This window comes from Panthera tigris, chromosome X (genome assembly GCF_018350195.1).
Source record: "Panthera tigris isolate Pti1 chromosome X, P.tigris_Pti1_mat1.1, whole genome shotgun sequence".
NCBI lineage: Eukaryota > Metazoa > Chordata > Mammalia > Carnivora > Felidae > Panthera > Panthera tigris.
Genome location: NC_056677.1, coordinates 39,579,962 through 39,598,893, shown reverse-complemented (window position 1 = coordinate 39,598,893; position 18,932 = coordinate 39,579,962). Strand labels below are relative to the sequence as shown.

Sequence of the window (18,932 nt, the reverse complement as noted above, 5' to 3'; positions counted from 1 at the left end):
TTGGGTGGAGTCCTTTCAAGGATCCCCTTCATGGCAAGGACTTGACTTTGCTCGCCCAAAGGTGGCAGTACGGTTTGACCCAGTACTGATGCTCCTCTCCATGCCATGCCCTCATGATCTACTCTACCAGGATCGATATCAGTTATCTACTGTTGCATACAGACTTAGTGGGTTAAAACACTCCAAATCTTAGTAGATGGAAACAACAGCCACTTTATTTGCTCAAAATTCTGTGGGTCAGTAATTTGGAAGAGGCTCAGATTGATGGTTTTTCTACTGGTTCGCCTTGGGGTAACACATAAAGCTGAAGATCACATTAGTGGCCATCTAGCCTCATATATATATTCTAAAGATTGGAGATGGGGTGAGTAACTGAAGGACCAGTTAGCCTACATCTTAGCAAACCTTGGGGGACTGTGCCTAATGGAGGCCTTGTACTCAACTTTGGACAAAATCATTCCACACCTTTTCATGTAACCTGTTACCCAAACTTTTCCTGGGCTGGATACATACATATGATTTATCTCTATATAAATAATCCATACTGAAGGATGTGCAGTCCTCCCATCCTAGAGATCCTAAATCTTATCCTTGAAATAAGCGAGAGCATCAGAGAGCAGTAAATCTACATGTTGGCGCTCTGCCGTTGGCCTACACAGATGCACGTGTGATTTAAAAAAAAAAAATTAAAGCGAAGAGTTAACCATTCTATTTCCTCTCAGAACACTGCTTCACCCACAGGAAATGATGCCCCTGGCGCTTGCTTCTGCTGAACACCGAGAAGGCTTTATCTCACAAACACCGGAAGATTTGTAACAGGCCGAGTGTTTCATCTTGTTCTGGACATTAAAAAGTACACAAATGCTTTCCCTTCTCTAGCAATTGTTCAAGGTCACGACGGTTTGCAGTTCCCGCATCATCTGATCCTTCTAGACTTCTGCTTTTTTCCTTTCTTCCTTTCCTACTTTTCCCTCCTTAACCTCAGCATTGTCGTGACCAGAGGCAGAGGGAGGCGGGGGCGGGGGGAGTGGAGGAAGGTGATCAAAGGTACAAACTTTCAGTTATAAGAGAATGTAACAGGGATGTAACATACAGCATGACGGCTGTAGCCAACCCTACTGTGTGATATTACCGGGCAGTTGTTACGAGAGTGAATCCCAAGAGTTTCCATCACAGGGAGAAAATAGTTTCCTTTTTCTCCTTTTTACTGTATGTAGATTAGAAGACGGATGTTAGCTGAAGCTGTCATGGCAATCATTTCACAACATACGTAAACCGAATATGTAAATATTGTACATCTGAAAGTTATGCGGTAACGTGTGTCAATTGGCAAAAATCTCAATTTCTTCACCTTTTTTATGTTTTATCTTGTTTTATCACTCATGGCTTCATAAACGGCAACAATTTTTTTTTCTTTCAACCAAGAAGATGTACATAAAGAAATCATAAAAAGACTACTCTCCTCGGAGTGTGGTCCACGGGTCATCAGCATCACCTGGGAGTGTTAGAAAATGCAGAATCTCAGGCCTCGCCCCAGATCTACTGAATTAAAATCTACATTTAACAAAATCCCCCGGTGATCCAAGTACACATTCAAGTTGGAAAAGCACTGTGCTGAGGCACTCCCTCTGTTTGGTGCCTTGGAGTCCTCAACAGTAAATTGCAGCAACGCCAGGGGCGCCTGGGTGGCTCAGTGGGTGGCTCAGGTCATGATGTCGCGGTCTGTGAGTTCGAGCCCCGCGTCGGGCTCTGTGCTGACAGCTCGGAGTCCTGGAGCCTGCTTCCGATTCTGTGTCTCTCTCTCTGTCAAAAATAAATAAACATTAAAAAATTTTTTTTTTAATTGCAGCATGGTCACATCGATGGGTGCAGATTTCATACTCATGAATTTCTGTTTGCTTCTTCGTTCTCAGGACTTTCTACCTTCATAATGTAAGAGCCCGGCTAAGTCCCTAAGACCACGTTCCTGGGAGCCCTGAACAGAATTCTGAGAATGTTCTACCATCTGTGGGGTAGGTAGCACAAGTTGTTTGGCTACCAAGAGTGTGGTGCTTTAGCCATGAAACTTTGTGTTAACAACTTTCAAATAGACTGTCCGTCAAGCCACACAGATTTAAAATGGTAAATAATAATAGAGGATAAGAGAAACTGGGAGCAATGAGGGAGAAAGATGCAGGAGAGTTGTTCAGATAAGAAAGGCTATAAAATAGAAAGTTCTCACAGCAGGAACTTGACGTGAATTGACACCAGATTGATTTCCTGATCCTCAACTCCATGAATTACAATTTCTAAGTGATGTGTCTGAATGATGTGATGCTGTTTTTGACGCTAAGTCATGGGAACATCAATCTTATAACTTTTGTAAGGTCCAATTTGGGGGGGGGGTGGTGGACTAGGAAAGGATAGTAAATGTCTTATCACCGATCTCCACTGTCTTCAAAATACGTAAAGCAATTTCACCTTTAAAACTGCAGGCTCAAAAGTAAGTAAAGTAAATAAATGAATGAAGAAATAAATAAGTAAATAAAAGTGCAGGCTCAGCATTAATTTCGGAGTCATCTTTCTTAGACACGAACAGTGTCTAATGGGGGCACATTACTTTTACTCATCTTTGAAACTACCCACAGAACTGAAGAATGAGTACAAGCCTCCTTCCCTCTTCTAAATTTTAGGCAGAGATCTTTGGTAGACCCTTCTTTGGAAAGCACATTTCTGGCCAAACCACTGGAAAAATGACCCTGCGACTCAGCATTTTGTCTCTGTGAGCAGCATCTTGGTGTACCTATGGAGAAGGGGTCACACATTCAAGAAACCATCAAATAACTCGAATATATAAAATTAAAAACTGATCCCAGCTCCCAGGCTTCAATGCACCTTGTCTTTCTTGTCTTCCATAAATATCTGTTAGGTGTCTACTATGGGCCAGGTACTACCTTTTGAGCTGGAGATGGAGGGACAAATAAAATAGTCCCTGGCCAAAGACTCCTATTCTCAGCGGCCATTTTAAGAGATTTTTCATAATGGAGAACAAAAGACCATGTTTTCTGGGGGTGGATGAGTTGTTGAAGAATGTCCATCCTTCCAAATAGGATCTGGTTTTTCTCCATGGCCTTGAAGATTCCAAAACTTAAGGAGAGGGTCTCCGTCGTCTTGCTGACATGTCCAACCAGTTGGAAACCTAACAATGAGAACACCAATCTCTTCAAAAAGGATGTGGAATAGCATGTAGAGTAAGAGAACGGTCTTGAAGACATGGCAAGAGAGTATTACATGCAAGCAGTATTGACTTTAGCCATCCCTTACATATGGATAGCCCTGTCCTAAGGTTCTTACTTAAGAAGCCTGACATACAGACCCATTACATTGACCTAAACCACAGTCATCAGAGATAAAGGTGTCATAGAGCCCTGTATTATGAGTCAGTGTGCAACCGGAAGGTGAATTGTGGGGCCATTACGTGCCTTACCCTTTTAGAAGAAACTCTAGATCTGCAGGGAGTTGGGGGTCAGCCTGATGACAGTTCAATAAAAGTTCTCACCTGAGGCCACAGGGTCTCCAAGGAAGAATGGAGTAGAGAGCCAGAGCCACGCAGGGTTACTGAGATTCCAAAGGTCAGGAGGGATGTACAGGGCTGGCACGATCAAAAGAGGCCAGAGACAAATCACGGGAGTAGAGGCTGAGACTGAGGATCTAGAACGATGATTAGAATTAGATGCTGGGGGCTGTGGCTGGCTTTTAGAATCTTCAGCAGTCTGAAACCATAGGGTCAGGAACATAACTGGACTGGATGCTTGTTGGGAAACGTGACCCCACTCTGGATGAATGGTGTCCCCTGCAAATTCATGTTACAGCCCCAAGCCCCAATGTGACTGTATTTAGAGTCAGGAAGCAATTAAAGTTAAATCAGTTCATAAGGGTGGGGCCCTGATCTAATGGGATTAGTGTTCTTATAAGAAGAGGCGCCAGAGAGTTCCTTCTTTTCTCTTTGCCATGTGAAAATACAGCAAAATGGCAGCCATCCGCAAGTCAGGAAGAGAGCCCTCACTATCAAGTGAGTCAAATGGCACCTTGATCTTGGACTCCTGGCCCCCAGAACCACGAGAAATATGTGTCCGTTGTTTAAGCCGCCCAGTTTGTGGTATTTTGTCAGAACAACCTGAGCTAATACAGACCCCATTACAGATGCCATCCAAATGCCTGTTCATCACCAACAAAAACATAAAGAGCACAGTAGTAGAGGAAGAGCTGGCATTGATCAATGGAAGAGAAAGGGAAATGCAGAAATCGATCTGATCACAGATAACATAAAGGAGGCATCCAAAATATTGCAATTCAGATAAGTGGTGGGCAATGTAGAAAAAGAACAACTTAGAAGTGAATGTCACCGAATTCACCTAAATAAATTATAAGCATATAGGCAAGTTAAGTAGAAGAGTATTCGAATATCTTTCAGGTTTCTGGAGGAGAGTTAACTTTAAAAACTTTAAAGCCTTCGAAGGAAGCACAAGAGGAAAGATAGAGTCAATCATATAAACATCAAGACCATCGTTTTGAAAAACAAGATCAAACAGCAAGCCACATACTGAGAAGAATGCTTCAGGTAATGATTTGCAGGGATGTGAGTTTTAAACCCCTCCCCCCCCAGAAGTAGAAATTGACCAGAATATAAAACATGCAGATATCCATGGAAGATTGGGACAAAGAAAATTCACACAAAAATTCCCTACTTTAGAAAATACAAATAAGATGAAAGTTTCAGCTTTGGTTCCAATTAAAGACGGGCAAATAAAAATCAAACAGAATGGGGCACCTGGGTGGCTCAGTCGGTTGAGCGTCTGACTTCAGCTGAGGTCATGATCTCATGAACTTTGTGTGTTTGAGCCCCATGTCGGGCTCGCTGCGGTCAGCGCAGAGCCCGCTGCGGATCCTCTGCCCTCCCCACCCCCCCCACTGCTCCTCTCCTGCTCATGCTCCCTCTCTCAGAAATAAACATTAAAAAAATCAAATAAAATATTTACACAAAAGCCTGCACATGATATTTACAGTAGCGTCATTCATGAATGTCAAACGTACAAGCAACCAAAATGTTCTTCAGCAGGTGAATGGATAAAATAAACTATGGTGCATCCAGGTAATGGAATATTATTCAGTATTAAAAAGAAACAAGCAGCCAGGCCATGAAAAGACATGGAGAAAATCTGAAATACATGTTACTAATGGAAGAAGCCAATCTGAACAGGCTACATACTGTCTGATTCCAACTATAGGACATTCTGGTAAAGGCAAAACCATGGAGACCGTAAAAGATCAGTGGTTGCCTGGGATTGGAGAGGAGGAAAGGATAAATAGGCAGAGTGCAGAGGATTTTTAGGATAGTGAAACTGCTCTGTATGATTCTCTGATGGTGGATACGTGTCATGATACGTTTGTCCAAATCCCTAGAATGTACGATATCAAGAGCGGCTCCCCGATGGAAACCATGGACGCTGGGCGATAATGACAGGTCAACGCAGATTCATCAATTGTAATAAACGTACCACTCTCCTTCGGGATGTTGATAAGGGGGGGAGGCTATGCATGTGTAGGGCAGCGGGTATATAGAAAATTTTCCTCTTCGTTTTACAGTGAACCTGTTCTAAAAAAAAAAAAAATAATAATAAAGCCTTTAAAGTTAAAAAAAAAATCAAATAGGTGATGGCATAGAATACTAAATGAGGCCACGTCTCATCTACTAAATGGGCCCAAAGCATGATGATTAAGATAATCATGTGCAGGAGTGCTGAGGAGAATGTGGCAGATCTGGAAGGTACTTGACGCTGAAAGGTTGTCATTTGATTAACGGTACTTTTAGAAAGCGATTTGACAAGACAGGTCAATTGCCATAAAAGCACTCATATTCTATTAGGGATTTATCTTAAGGAAACGATCGAAAGAGAAAGTGAACGCTGTAGAGGTGAAGACATTTTTGACACAATTTGCTTAATGTTGAAAAATAGGGAGCAATCTAGCTGTTTAATGGTAGAGAAATTACGCCATAGCCACTTTATTGGATGTCATCTTAGCACTAAGAATTATAACGTTGAAAGTAGGCACTTACACGATGAGATATGTAAAGGTGAGTAAAAAGCCCCCACTTGCACACACTTTGGGGCTGTGTAAAAACGTGGGGCTACGAACAGAGGCTGGGAAGAAATGCACAGAATTGGACAGCGCCCTTGTTGTAGGATGGTGAGATGTTCGATGGGTTTTCTTCATCGTTTTGCCAAACTTTCTGCAACGCTTTTATATGGCCTTTCAGTGGCAAGGAGAGAATAAGACACGATCTGCCTCATTGGGGTAATATTGTGAGCATTCTCTTCTATAAAAAGAAGAAACGACTGGGAAATGAAGAAAGGAAAAAATAGTTGCAGTAAGAAATTCTCAGTGACAAAAACAACCCAGGGGGACATGGACAAAATGGTGCTAATGCTAATCCTTTCTAGTGCAAAAGACTCTCCTAGTGTTTTCTTTCTTTCTCTTCTGAGTTTGGAATGAGCTTCATTCTGGAGTAAATGTCAATTTCCTTCCTTCCAGTGAAATAGAAGATACTCTGAAATAAAAGTAGTTTTATAGCCCTAGAGAAACAACGCTTCAGGAATCAAGGCCAACCTCAACTTACATTCACTATAGAGTAAACCCTTTGAGTTTTGATAATTCAAAAAGAAAAAACCCCACCCAAACCCTCATAATGGAAATGGTTTTCTTGCATTTTAGTTTTTAGAGAATGAGACGTATTACACATTTTTTCGTCCTTTCCCAAGATGTATCCTATTTTTTTATATTAAATGTAATTTATTGTCAAATTGGCTTCCATGCAACACCCAGTGCTCATCCCAACAGGTGCCCTCCTCCGTGCCCGTCACCCACTTTCCCCTCCCCCCCCCACCATCAACCCTCAGTTTGTTCTCAGTGTTTAAGAGTCTCTTACGGTTTGCCATATTACACATTTTTAAGAGACTATCAGGTATTTTAGGAATGATCCCCAGAGACTGAATATTCAATCCAATGTTATGCCTTCTCTCCAGTGGCGGTTGGATATTGTTGCTAGAATATCCAGAATTTTTAATAGACATTACAGGAAACCTGGGGCTTTCTGGGCAGCATTTATGAATTTTAAGGGGACCGAAATAACCCATTTTTCTGGGAAGCACTCGCTTGGGTAGAATGGACTCTTCTTAATGATGTGTTAATGAGGCGGTGGCAAAGGCCTGATGCTGTGGCCTCCTGCTGCTCCCCCTCTGGGGCTTTTATTCAGGAGAATGCTCCTGTGGTCAAGTTTCTTGAATTCCTCCACTCCTTCCCTCTTTGGGGCTTGACCTCTGTGCACATACGCGCATCCCGATGTATACACCAGACCCCTCCCTGTCGCAGGCACAATCAACCCAAGCTGGGGTGTGGCCCATACCTGGTTTTAGCACTTGTTGTTCGATCTCTAAAACACCATCCCCTGAAACACCAAATTGCACATTTGCTTTGTGCAGTTAACGCCCTACTGACGTCTAATGACAAAACCCAGAGACGTTTCCATCCTGCGAAACATGTGTTCTCCATTATGGAAGGGTCGACTTGGGGATTCGGAACGGGACCTTTTTCTGTTTTCTGATCACCCTGCCTCCTGCACCGGGGTTAAGATTTGAGCACAAAGGGAAACCCTTCCACCTGGCCTGCTCTCAAATGTTGCACCCGCCGCCAAGGTAGTATTTTTGGAGTAACTTTTTTGTATGCTAATTTTTTACTTTGATTTGGTTTCAAGTTCCACGTATAAGTGTAAGGATCTCTCTTACGTTCTTCACTCAGATTCACCGATTGTTTACGTTTTGCCCCATCTGTTTTACTCTCTCTCTCTCTCTTCCTTTTCTTTCCTTAAATGTTTATTTTTCAGAGAGAGACAGACAGAGCGCGAGCAGGGGAAGGGCAGAGAGAGAGGGAGACACAGAACCCGAAGCAGGCTCCAGGCTTCGAGCTGTCAGCACAGAACCCTACGCGGGGCTCAAATCCATGAACTGCAAGATCATGACCTGAGCTGAAGTCGGCCGCTTAACTGACTGAGCCACCCAGGCGCCCCTCTCTCTCTTTCTTTCTACGTGAATGTGCATATATGCTTTTTTCTCTTAATTTTTTTAATGTTTATTTATTTTTGAGAGACAGAGACAGAGCATGAGTGGCAGAGGGGGAGAGAGAGAGGGAGACACAGAACTCATAACAGGCTCCAGGCTCCACACTGTCAGCACAGAGCCTGACGTGGGGCTCGAACCCACAAACTGTGAGATCCCGACTTGAACTGAAGTCAGATACTTAAGCGACTGAGTCACCCGGGTGTCCCTATGTGTTTTGTTTTTGGTTTTTTGTTTTCTGAATTGAACACTCTAAAATGAAAGTAAGCTGGCAACATCAAGCCCCATTACTGAATACTTCACTGTACGTTTCCTGAGATCAAGGACATTCTCTTAAATAACCACAGTACCACAGTCAAAATCCTCCTTCTCCTCCTTTTCTCCTTCTTCTCCTCTCACTTTTTTTCTCCACCCCTCCCTCTCTTTGGGTATCACAGGCCTTTAAATTTTTACTTATTTCCTGCTACAGTAAAATACAGCAATTTTCTCACTCATGCCCAAATTGTCAAATTGCAATTTGGATATCCTACAATATATTTATATTGTATATATATTGTATAAATATATATGTATATATTTATATACAATAAATATACAATATTTATCCTACAATATATTTCAACCAAACTGATAGTATTGACAATAAATCTAGGGAGTAAAGTTTAAGATAGATATATCTATATATATATATATAGATATAGATATAGATATAGATATATCTAGATATATCTATATCTGTATCTATATATATATATTGCAGCTCTTTTTACCTTTAGAATATATGCCACTAAATATATAGTGTATTGGAGTCAGAGAACAGTGCTCATAAGTTGCTTGAAAGGATTTGTGGTTTTTTTCCCTGTGTGATTATATTATCAAGTTTTTTAATGTTTATTTATTTTTGAGAGAGAGAGAGAGTGCAAACGGGGGAAAGGTTGAGGTGGGGGAGGATGCAGATGATCTAAAGCGGGCTCTGCACTGACAGCAGCAAGCCCCAGGTGGGGCTTGAACTCACAAACCTGAGATCATGAGCTGAGCCAAGTCAGACCCTCAACTGACTGAGCCACCCAGGTACACTATCTATTCTTTGATACACAGCAAGGTTCATCGGTTTCTGCTTATGGTCCATATTAGGATTTGATTTTTTTTTTTTTGCTTTTTTTGATGTAATTTTAGTCTTGAATATGTAAAATATTAATAGATTTCAAAAGCGAGAACTACACAGAAAGTCATCCTCAAAGAAGTCTCAGTCCCATCTTGATACCTTTCTCTCCGTTCATACCTCCATAGTAGCAATTTTTATGTTTCTGATGGTCCTTCCTGCATATTTTTTTGTTTTTGCAAATATTAAGCCCATGTACATGTAACTATACATATGGGGTTATATATAGTTTTATATTTTATATATATATGCATATATATATATATACACAATATACACAATGTAAATAATGTATATGTGTGTAGACACACGTTGTTATACCTATGTGTGTGGCAGGTGGTATTTTCCTCCTTCTTTCGTACACAAAATGTAGCCGACTGTAGACTGTTCTGTACCTTGATTCTTTTTTTTTTTTTCTTTTTTTTGCTTAATACATCTTGGGAAGTACTCAGGTTTTTTTTTTAAGTTTATTTATTTATTTTGAGAGAGAAAGATTGAGAGAGAGAGAACGAGTAGGGGAGGAGCAGAGAGAGAGATCTGGGGCTTGAACTCACGAACCAGTGAGATCATGACCTGCGCTGAAATCAAGACTTGGACGCTTAGCTGACTGAGCCATCCAGGTGCCCCGGAAAGTACTCAGTTTCGATTCATGGAGTTTGTCTCCATTCCTTCTTTATAGCTGTATCGTACTCCATTGCGGGGCTAGTTTGTTCAACCACTCTACAGGAACAGAGATGCATTATTTTCAGTCATGTGATAAATAATACATGACTAATAAACTTAAGAATATATTGTGTTAGTCTTGTGGAGGTATATTTTCAGTACGGCTGAGTAAAAGAGTATGTATGTATTTAATTCCATTCCGTATTGCCAAAATCCCACCAAAGCGTTTGTGCTGTTTTGCACTTCCCGTCATTAACGATGAGTGTGCATATGCTTGGGCACTATCTTGCAACAGAGCGTTTGGTCAAGCATTTCATTAAAAAAAAATTTTTTTAAGTATGCTTTGCACCCAGTGCAGAGCCCAACAAGGGGCTTGAACTCACAACCCTGAGGTCAAAAACTGAGCTGAGATCAAGAGTTGGATGCTTAACCGAATGAGTCACCCAGGTGCCCCAAACATTTCATTTATGCCAATTAATAAGCATAAAGGATCTTTGGGTAGTAGTAATTTATATTTCTGAGTGATTTTAAGCATATTTTCCTATGTGTAAGGGCCGTTTTATATTTCTCCCTGCAATTTCTCTGTCACATCTTTTTCTCGTTTTTCTGTTGGGCTTTTGGTATCTTTCTTCTCAATTTTAAAAAAGTTCATATATTTATTTATTTTCCTATTTTTATTTTATTGTGGTAAGGACACTTAATATGAGATTTAACCTCTTTACAAAATTTTAAGTGTACAATATATTGTTTACTATATATACAATGTTGTACAGTAGATCTTTATTTGTTTAAATTTTTAAATGTTTATTTAGTTTTGAGAGAGAGAGACAGAGCACGAGTGGGTGAGGGGCAGAAAGAGAGAGGGAGACACAGAATCCGAAGCAGGCCCCGGGTTCTGAGCTGTCAGCACAGAGCTTTACGCGGGGCTCTAACTCACGAACTGTGAGATCATGACCTGAGCCGAAGTCAGACGCTTAACCGACTGAGCCACCCAGGCGCCCCTGTTGCATAGATCTTTCGAATTTATTCATCTTGCTTACCTGAAATGTTATACCCATTGATTACTAACTCCTTATTTCCCCCTTTCTCCAGCCTCTGGCAACCACCATTTCATTCTTTGATTTTATGAAGTTGACTATTTTAGATACCTCAAATAAATGGAATCAGGCAAAATTTGTTTTTCCCAACTAGCTCATTTCACTTAGCATAATGTCCTCAGTGTTCCTCCATGTTGTCACATATTGTGGCATTTCCTTTTTTTCAAAGACCAAATAGTATTCCGTTGTATGTATATACCATATATTTTTTAAGTCATTTCTCTGTTCATCGACATTTAGGTTGTTTCCACATCTTGGTTACGGTAAACAATGTTTGAATGAACATAAGAGTGCTAATATCTGTTTGAGATCCTAATGTCATTTCTTCTGGATAAGTACCCAGAAAGAGGATTGCTGGATTATATGGTAGTTCTAGTTTTAATTTTTTGAGGAACCTTCATACTATTTTCCAAAAAGCCTGCGCTATTTTTCACTTCTGCCAACATTGTGTGCAAGGGTTTCAAGTTCTCCACATACTTGCCAACATTTGCTGCCTTGTGTTTTTTTTTTAAATAATAGCCACCCTGACAGTTGTGACCTTATTGTGGTTTTGATTTACATTCCGCTGATAATTAGTGATGTTGAGCATATTTTTTTCATATTCCTGTTGGCCATTTGTATGTCTTCTTTGGAAGAATGTCTATTCAAGTCCTTAGGCCATTTTTAAATTGGGTTATTAGTTTTTTTTACAATTGAGTTGAAGGAGTTTGTTATGTTTTGGATATCAACTCCTTCTCAGATGTGTACTTCGTAAATATTTTCTTCCATTTTGTAGGTTGCCTTTTCACTCTTGATTTTTTTTCCTTTGCTGTGAAGAAACTTTTTAGTTTAGTGTGTGTGTGTGTGTGTGTGTGTGTGTGTGTGTTTTGGTCTGTGCTTTTGGTGTCTTATCCATGAAACTGATGCCAAGACCAATGTCATGAAGCGTTTCAACCTATGTTTTCTTCTAGGAGTTTTACAGTTTGGGGTCTTACATTTAAACCTGTAATTTATTTTATTGATACCTGTGTATGGTGTAAAATAACGGCTTAATTTCATTATTTTGCATGTGGATATCTCACTTTCCCAATACCATTTGTTGAAGAGACTTTTTCCTCCATTGTGTATTCTTGGCTTCCTTGTCAAAGACGAGTTGACTATATATATGGGAATTTATTTCTTCGCTCTTTATTCTGTTCCATTGGTCAATATGTCTGTCTTTATGTGAGTCTCATACATACTGTTTTGATTATTATAGCTTGCTAATATATTTTGAAATCAGGAAGGATGATGCCTCCAGCTTTTTCTTCTTTCTCAAGGTTGATTTGGCCATTCATGGTCTTTGTGGTTCCATATAAATTCTAGAAATATTTTCTGTTTCTGTGAAAAAAAAATGCCATTAGAATTTTGATAGGTGTTGCATTAAATCTGTAGAAAACTTTGAGTGATATGGAAATTTTTTTTTTTAAATTTTTTTTTCAACGTTTTTTATTTATTTTTGGGACAGAGAGAGACAGAGCATGAACGGGGGAGGGGCAGAGAGAGAGGGAGACACAGAATCGGAAACAGGCTCCAGGCTCCTAGCCATCAGCCCAGAGCCTGACGCGGGGCTCGAACTCACAGACCGCGAGATCGTGACCTGGCTGAAGTCGGACGCTTAACCGACTGCGCCACCCAGGCGCCCCTGGAAATTTTAACAATATTAATTCTTTCATTCCTTGAACATAGAATGTCATTTCATTTGATTTTGTATTGTTTAATTGTTGTCATCAATGTTTTGTAGTTTTTAGCATACAAGTATTTGATCTCTTTAGTTAAGTTTATTTCCAAGTGCTTAATGCTTTTTGGTGCTATTGTAAATGGATTGTTTCCTAACTTCTTTTTCAGACAATTCATTGTGGTGTGTAGAAATGCAACAGATTTTTGGATATGATTTTGTGTCCTGCAACTTTACTAGAATTCGTTTCCTAGATATAATGTTTTTTTAATGAAGTTTTTTTAGGGTATTCTATTTATAGAATCGCTTAACTGGCTGACCCACCCAGGCCCCCCTACTTATGTTTTATAAGAAAATTTAATTTTCATTTTTGTGTAGTAGAATTTATCTATCTTCTCTTTTCACTCCTTTATTTTTTTTTAAATGTTTATTCATTTTTCAGAGAGAGAGAGAGAGAGAGAGAGAGACAGAGAGACAGAGCAGGAGTGGGGGAGGGGCAGAGAGAGGGGGAGACACAGGATCTGAAGCAGGCTCCAGGCTCCGAGCTATCAGCCCAGAGCCCGACGTGGGGCTCAGACCCATGACCCACGAGACCATGACCTGAGCCGAAGTCGGACCCTCGACTGACTGAGCCACCCAGGCGCCCCATCATTCCTTCTTGATTTTAAGGCCTATGTCCAAAAGCTGTCTCCACTTCTGTATTATAAAGGAATTTATCCATGCTTTATTTTAGTACTTAAATTGTCCATGTGTTTTTGTTTTTAAAATACATTTTCAATTTTAGCCTCAAAATGTCTATCGAACTGAATTTCCCTTTAATAGCCATCTGATTTCCTGTCTTGAGCTCCCCGGAAGCAGACCCTACATTGAGGGTTCATAAGTATGTGATTTATGTAAAAAGGGCTCCCAGAAGAAATTAGTAAGGAAGTGGGGGAAGCAGGACAGAGAAGGGGAAGAAGCCAAAGCAGAGTGAAACGTCAGGCAAGGTGATCCCTCAAGGGAACTTTATGGTTAAGTTACGCCTCCAAGATGTCCCGACTTGCGGCAAGGAAGCTGAGCTTTCGTATTGCCCCATCCATCAGTCACTGGCTTAAAGCTGTCCCAGGCAAAGAAAGCAGGTCATCAGAAGAGCCTCAGATGTGGCCTTTGGAAGCAAACGCACATCCAAACCAGGAGGGGGGGGGGTGCAGAAACAGTAAGAGAAATCTGAAGGGATCTGAGTACGAGCCATGCTTTCGCCACAGCTGGCAAAACCTAAAAAGCTTTTAGGTTGTGGAAGGGGCATGGCCGGTGTTGAGAAGGAAAGAGAGAGAGGAAAAAAACAAACAAACAAACCCGGAGAAGCAATCATCTCTGGTCTCAGCAATCCTGTTAATTGTGATATTTTCTGAGGGTTCCCCAGGAGCCTGTCCGCGACCTCCTCCTGCTGGCCGATCATCTGGAAATCCGAGGGCAGACTGCTGACCCTGACCGAGGGTCCCTTCCAGCCAGAAGAACTCGTGAACACACTTCTAGGTTTTCAGTGAGATGAACCCATGAAGTCTCCCTGGAGACCAAGGAGGTCATTGGAGGCCACTGACCAAAATGGGAGCTTCTCCAGCAACTACTCCCCTTCTATCCTTTCGCTGGTTGAAAGATTAAGCCTCGAAGTCAAATATGGGAAAATTGATTGGATACGTGACTTGAAACAAGTTTCTGCGTGCCCCCATTGTCCGTTTCTTCATATGAAAAAGAGCGATAACGCCTACATTGTAAAGTGAGGGTAATAATGAAAGAAAATAAATATATAAAACCCTTGGTATGGCTTCTGACACACATTATTATTATCACCCGTGATTGTTATTCTCCCTGGATATTTCTCACATTGTTGCCTTCCCTCCAATCCTTTCCTCAAAGTCCCTTATTCTCCTCTAAATAACCTCTCTTGTATCCTCAACCACTTCGCAGAGCACTTCTCCGGGCTCTCTCCAGAGCACAACGTCTTTCCTGAAATTTCCAAGCTGCTTCAATGGGAAAGGCTGATTCTTCCACACCCGCTTGATCTTCCACACCTGCTTGATCAGGTCTCCTAACACTCCCAGCACGACTGGCAGATTATTATTCCTCCATCCTGGGGCAAGAAATCCTCCTTTATTAAGATTTGTGCCAGGGGCGCCTGGGTGGCTCAGTCGGTTGAGCGTCTGACTTCGGCTCAGGTCATGATCTCACGGTTTGTGAGTTCGAGCCCCGCGTCGGGCTCTGGGCTGATGGCTCGGAGCCCGGAGCCTGCTTCAGATTCTGTGTCTCCCTCTCTCTCTGCCCCTCCCATGCTCCTGCTCTGTCTCCCTCTCTCTCTCTGTCTCTCTCCTCTCAAAAATAAATAAACATTCAAAAAAAGATCTATGCTAACTCTGTATACTTCCTTGATCCCTCTCCTCTTTGTGTTATCTTTGAACCTCTCACCTGTTCCTCTGTATTCATGAAAAGCCTGGATGCCTGCTGCCTCCTTTCTTCTCCTCCCCGTGTCCTGTCTTCACGCTCTCCATGAGAAGCCATCCAGCATCCTGGCCTCAGGGCCGTTTTCAAAAACGTCTTCAACACCAACGGTCGTCTCCTGTCACTGCCTCAGTGACCCACTTTGATTGTCGTACCCTAGACCTCAGATCACTTGGAACGGCTCTGCCTCTAAACTCATATTCTAATGTACCATTATGGACCTTATTCTTTTATGCTTCCGGCCTTTTCTCTCCCTTCAGCTCTTTAACCTCACACACAGAGACATCAAAGCCATTTTATGACCAGTCCATCAGCCCCGTTGGCTTTACTTTCTCATCTATCCAACCTTGATTCCACTCTACTCAACCCCTGTACCCTTGAACTCAGAACCGAGCCCATCATCTTTTCACCACATCTCTCCTACAGTCTTCAACCTTAGATCAACCTTACCATCTTCCTTTGCTGCTCCCACATCTGGGCAGCTGAACGCCACTCCAGAAAATCACATCCTTGAATGGATTAGGACCGCCATGGATGTATGGCGTCCAGTCTCTCCTAGACCCTCAACGTCCCTTACTAATTTGTTACCTGCTTTCTGACCAGTTTCTCCTCTTGTCTCTCTGAGTGGTTGCTCCACTAAATTCAAGTACTCCATCACTTCGGTGCAGATGGCCTTACCTCCGATTTCACCCAGAACATCAAGTCTATCGGGTATTGAACGTGTGTCATTTCCCGCCACACCGATGAGTCATTTTTATCTGCACCTACTTTCAGATTTGGTCACTGATGCTCATGAAGGAGAAAGTAGGCTGTGGAGGCTGTCCTTTCTCTTGCTCAAGGCAATTCCCTCCATAGCCCCCTCATCTATGGATTCAAGGCATTATTCTGCTCATTACCATCATTCTTCTCTATTTTCAACTTAGCTCCTTTCTGAGGGAGTTTTCTGTGGCTTCTCAATCTTCCAAATAACACTATATCCTCCCTCCTCTTACACTAGCCTTCTCTGTTCCAGTCTTTTCACAGCCCAAATGCTAACAAACAATATTCTAGACTTCCCTTCTTTCTCACTTCCTGTATATGCTCCAACCTGCCCTAGCCAGGTTTCAGCCTCCACATTTCACACAGACGGATCTGCCCAAAGATACCAGAGGCCTCATGACTGCCAAATCCATGGACCGTTTTTCAAAATTGTGTCACGAACTCCGCAACGTGAAACACTACTTGTATTAAATCTCTCTCCTCCCTTGGCTTCTACTGTACCACTCTTCTTCTGTTCACTTACTTTCATCATTTTCCCTCCTTTATTAAAGTATTTTCACAGGCTCTCCTTCCCTTACACTTTCTTTATTTTTTCTTTAATTTTAAAAATTATTTTCTTTATTTTTTTTTTAGAAAATAAAGTTTGGGGTTACGGACAGTCAACAACTCATACTCTTTTTAAAAATATAATTTATACCTTACAATTTCTTAATATTGGAGAAGCCAAGGATTTTCTTCTCTTCTCTCTATGCTCTTCCCAAAAGATCTCATCGTAGCCAGGACTTCAGTTACTGTCTTCATGTATACTCATATCCCAAATATACAGCTCTATTCAGGCCTCTTTCCTAAGCGCTAGAACATATATCTAATTACTTATAGATGAGTATCTTGAATGTCTCACAGGTACCCTAAACTCATCATGCTCAAAGTAAAACTCATGCTTTATCTTAAAATCTGATTTTCTACAAACTCAATGCAATCCCTAAGAAAATTCCAGTGTCTTTTTTTTTGTAGAAATGGAAAAGCCAATATTCAAACAAATAATATTGCAAGGGATCCCCAATAACTAAAACAACCTAGAAAATGAACAAAGTTGGAAGACTCACATTTCCCAATTTCAAACATTACTACAAAGTTATAACAATCGAAACAACGTGATATATATAAATCAATGGAATAGAATTGAGAGTCCAGAAATAACTCCCCAATCAATTGGTCCCCATCTATAGCTAACTGATTTTCACTAAAGGTTCCCAAACCATTCAATGGAAAAATAATAGTCTCTTCAATAAATGGTTCTGGAGGGGGGCCTGGGTGACTCAGTCGGTTAAGCATCTGACTTGAGCTCAGGTCGTGAGGTCACAGTTCATGGGTTCAAGCCCCGCATCGGGCTCTGTGCCGACAGCTTGGGGCCTGGAGCCTGCTTCAGATTCTGTGTCTCCCTCTCTCTCTGACCCTCCCCCACTCACACTCTGTCTCTCTCAAAAACAAATAGACATTTAAAAAAATTTAAAATAAATAAATGGTTCTGGGACAACTGGATATCTACATGCAAAAGAATGAAGTTGGACACCTACCTCACACCATATGCAAAAGTTATCTCAAAATGAATGAAAAACCTAAATATAATAGTTAAAACCATAAACTTTCTATTAAAAATATAGGAGTAAGTCTTTATGACTTAGGATTTGTACAATGGAATCTTAGATATGACATCAAAATAGCATGAGCAACAGCAGAAAAACAGATAGATTGGACTTCTTCAGAATGAAAAACTTTTGCGCAACAAATAATACTATCAAGAGAGTGAAAGACAAGCCACAGAATGAAAGGAAGGATTTACAAATTATATATATATGATTAAGGTCTAGTATTTAGAATATATAAAGAACTCTCACCACTCAAGAACTATAGGATAGACATCCCAATTAAAAAATGGGCAAAGGACTTAAATACACATTTCTCCAAAGAAGGTAAACAACTTGCTAATAAGCACATGAAAAAATGCTCAACACCACCAGTCATTGGAGAAATGCAAATGAAAACCACGATGAGATTTCAGTTCACATCACTAGGATGGCTATAACAACAACAAAAAAAGGAAAATAATAAGTGTTGGTAATGATATAGAGAAATTGGAACTCTTATACATTGTTGGCGGGAATGTAAAACGATGCAGTCACTGTGGAAAGCATTTCGGCAGTTCTTTCTAATGTTAAACAGAGTTACCATATAATTCAGCAATTCCTCTCCCAGGTGCGTACCCAAAAGAACTGAAAACGGGTATATGAAAATACATGTTCATTAAGCGATGAATGGATAAATTGCGCTATATGCATGCAGTGGAATATTAGCCGTTAAAAGGAATGAAATACCGATACATACTACCATGTAGATGAATCTCAAAAAAATTATGTCAGGTAGAAATAACCAGACACAGTAGTTCACATACTGTACGATCCCCTTTGCATGAAATACGCCAAACAGGTAAATCCCTAGCGACAAAACACAGATTGGGGGTTTCCCAGGGGCTGGGAAATGAGGGAATGGAGCGAAACTGCTTCATTGGTACAGGACTTCAGTTTGGAGTGACGGAAATGCTTTGGATTTAGATATAGGTGGTGGTTGCTCGGTTACTTTTCTGTCACGTGAGTTTCACCTCGGTCAATTTTTAAAAATCCGCTTTTCCTGCTATACTTCTCCCTCCAAGCTCAATTCACCCATTCATCCCAGTCAGAAATCTGGACGTAACTCTGACTCTTTCATTTTCCTCATTGCGAACATCCTATTAATGACGCAGTCCATTTGGCTCTGGATTCACTGAATTTCTTGAATTTTTTTCCTATCCTCTATCTACAAGCAGCCCCTCAGTTTAGGCCATATGCTAGTGTAATCGTGCCCCAACTGGATTCGTTGTCTTTAAACTT

At 41.0% G+C, this 18,932-nt stretch overlaps 1 pseudogene; it reads right to left on the bottom strand.

Moving 5' to 3' along the window:
- Positions 1-15,306, bottom strand: part of LOC102963474 — a 38,559-nt pseudogene extending 23,253 nt beyond the window's left edge.
- Positions 15,307-18,932: the final 3,626 nt, after the last annotated feature.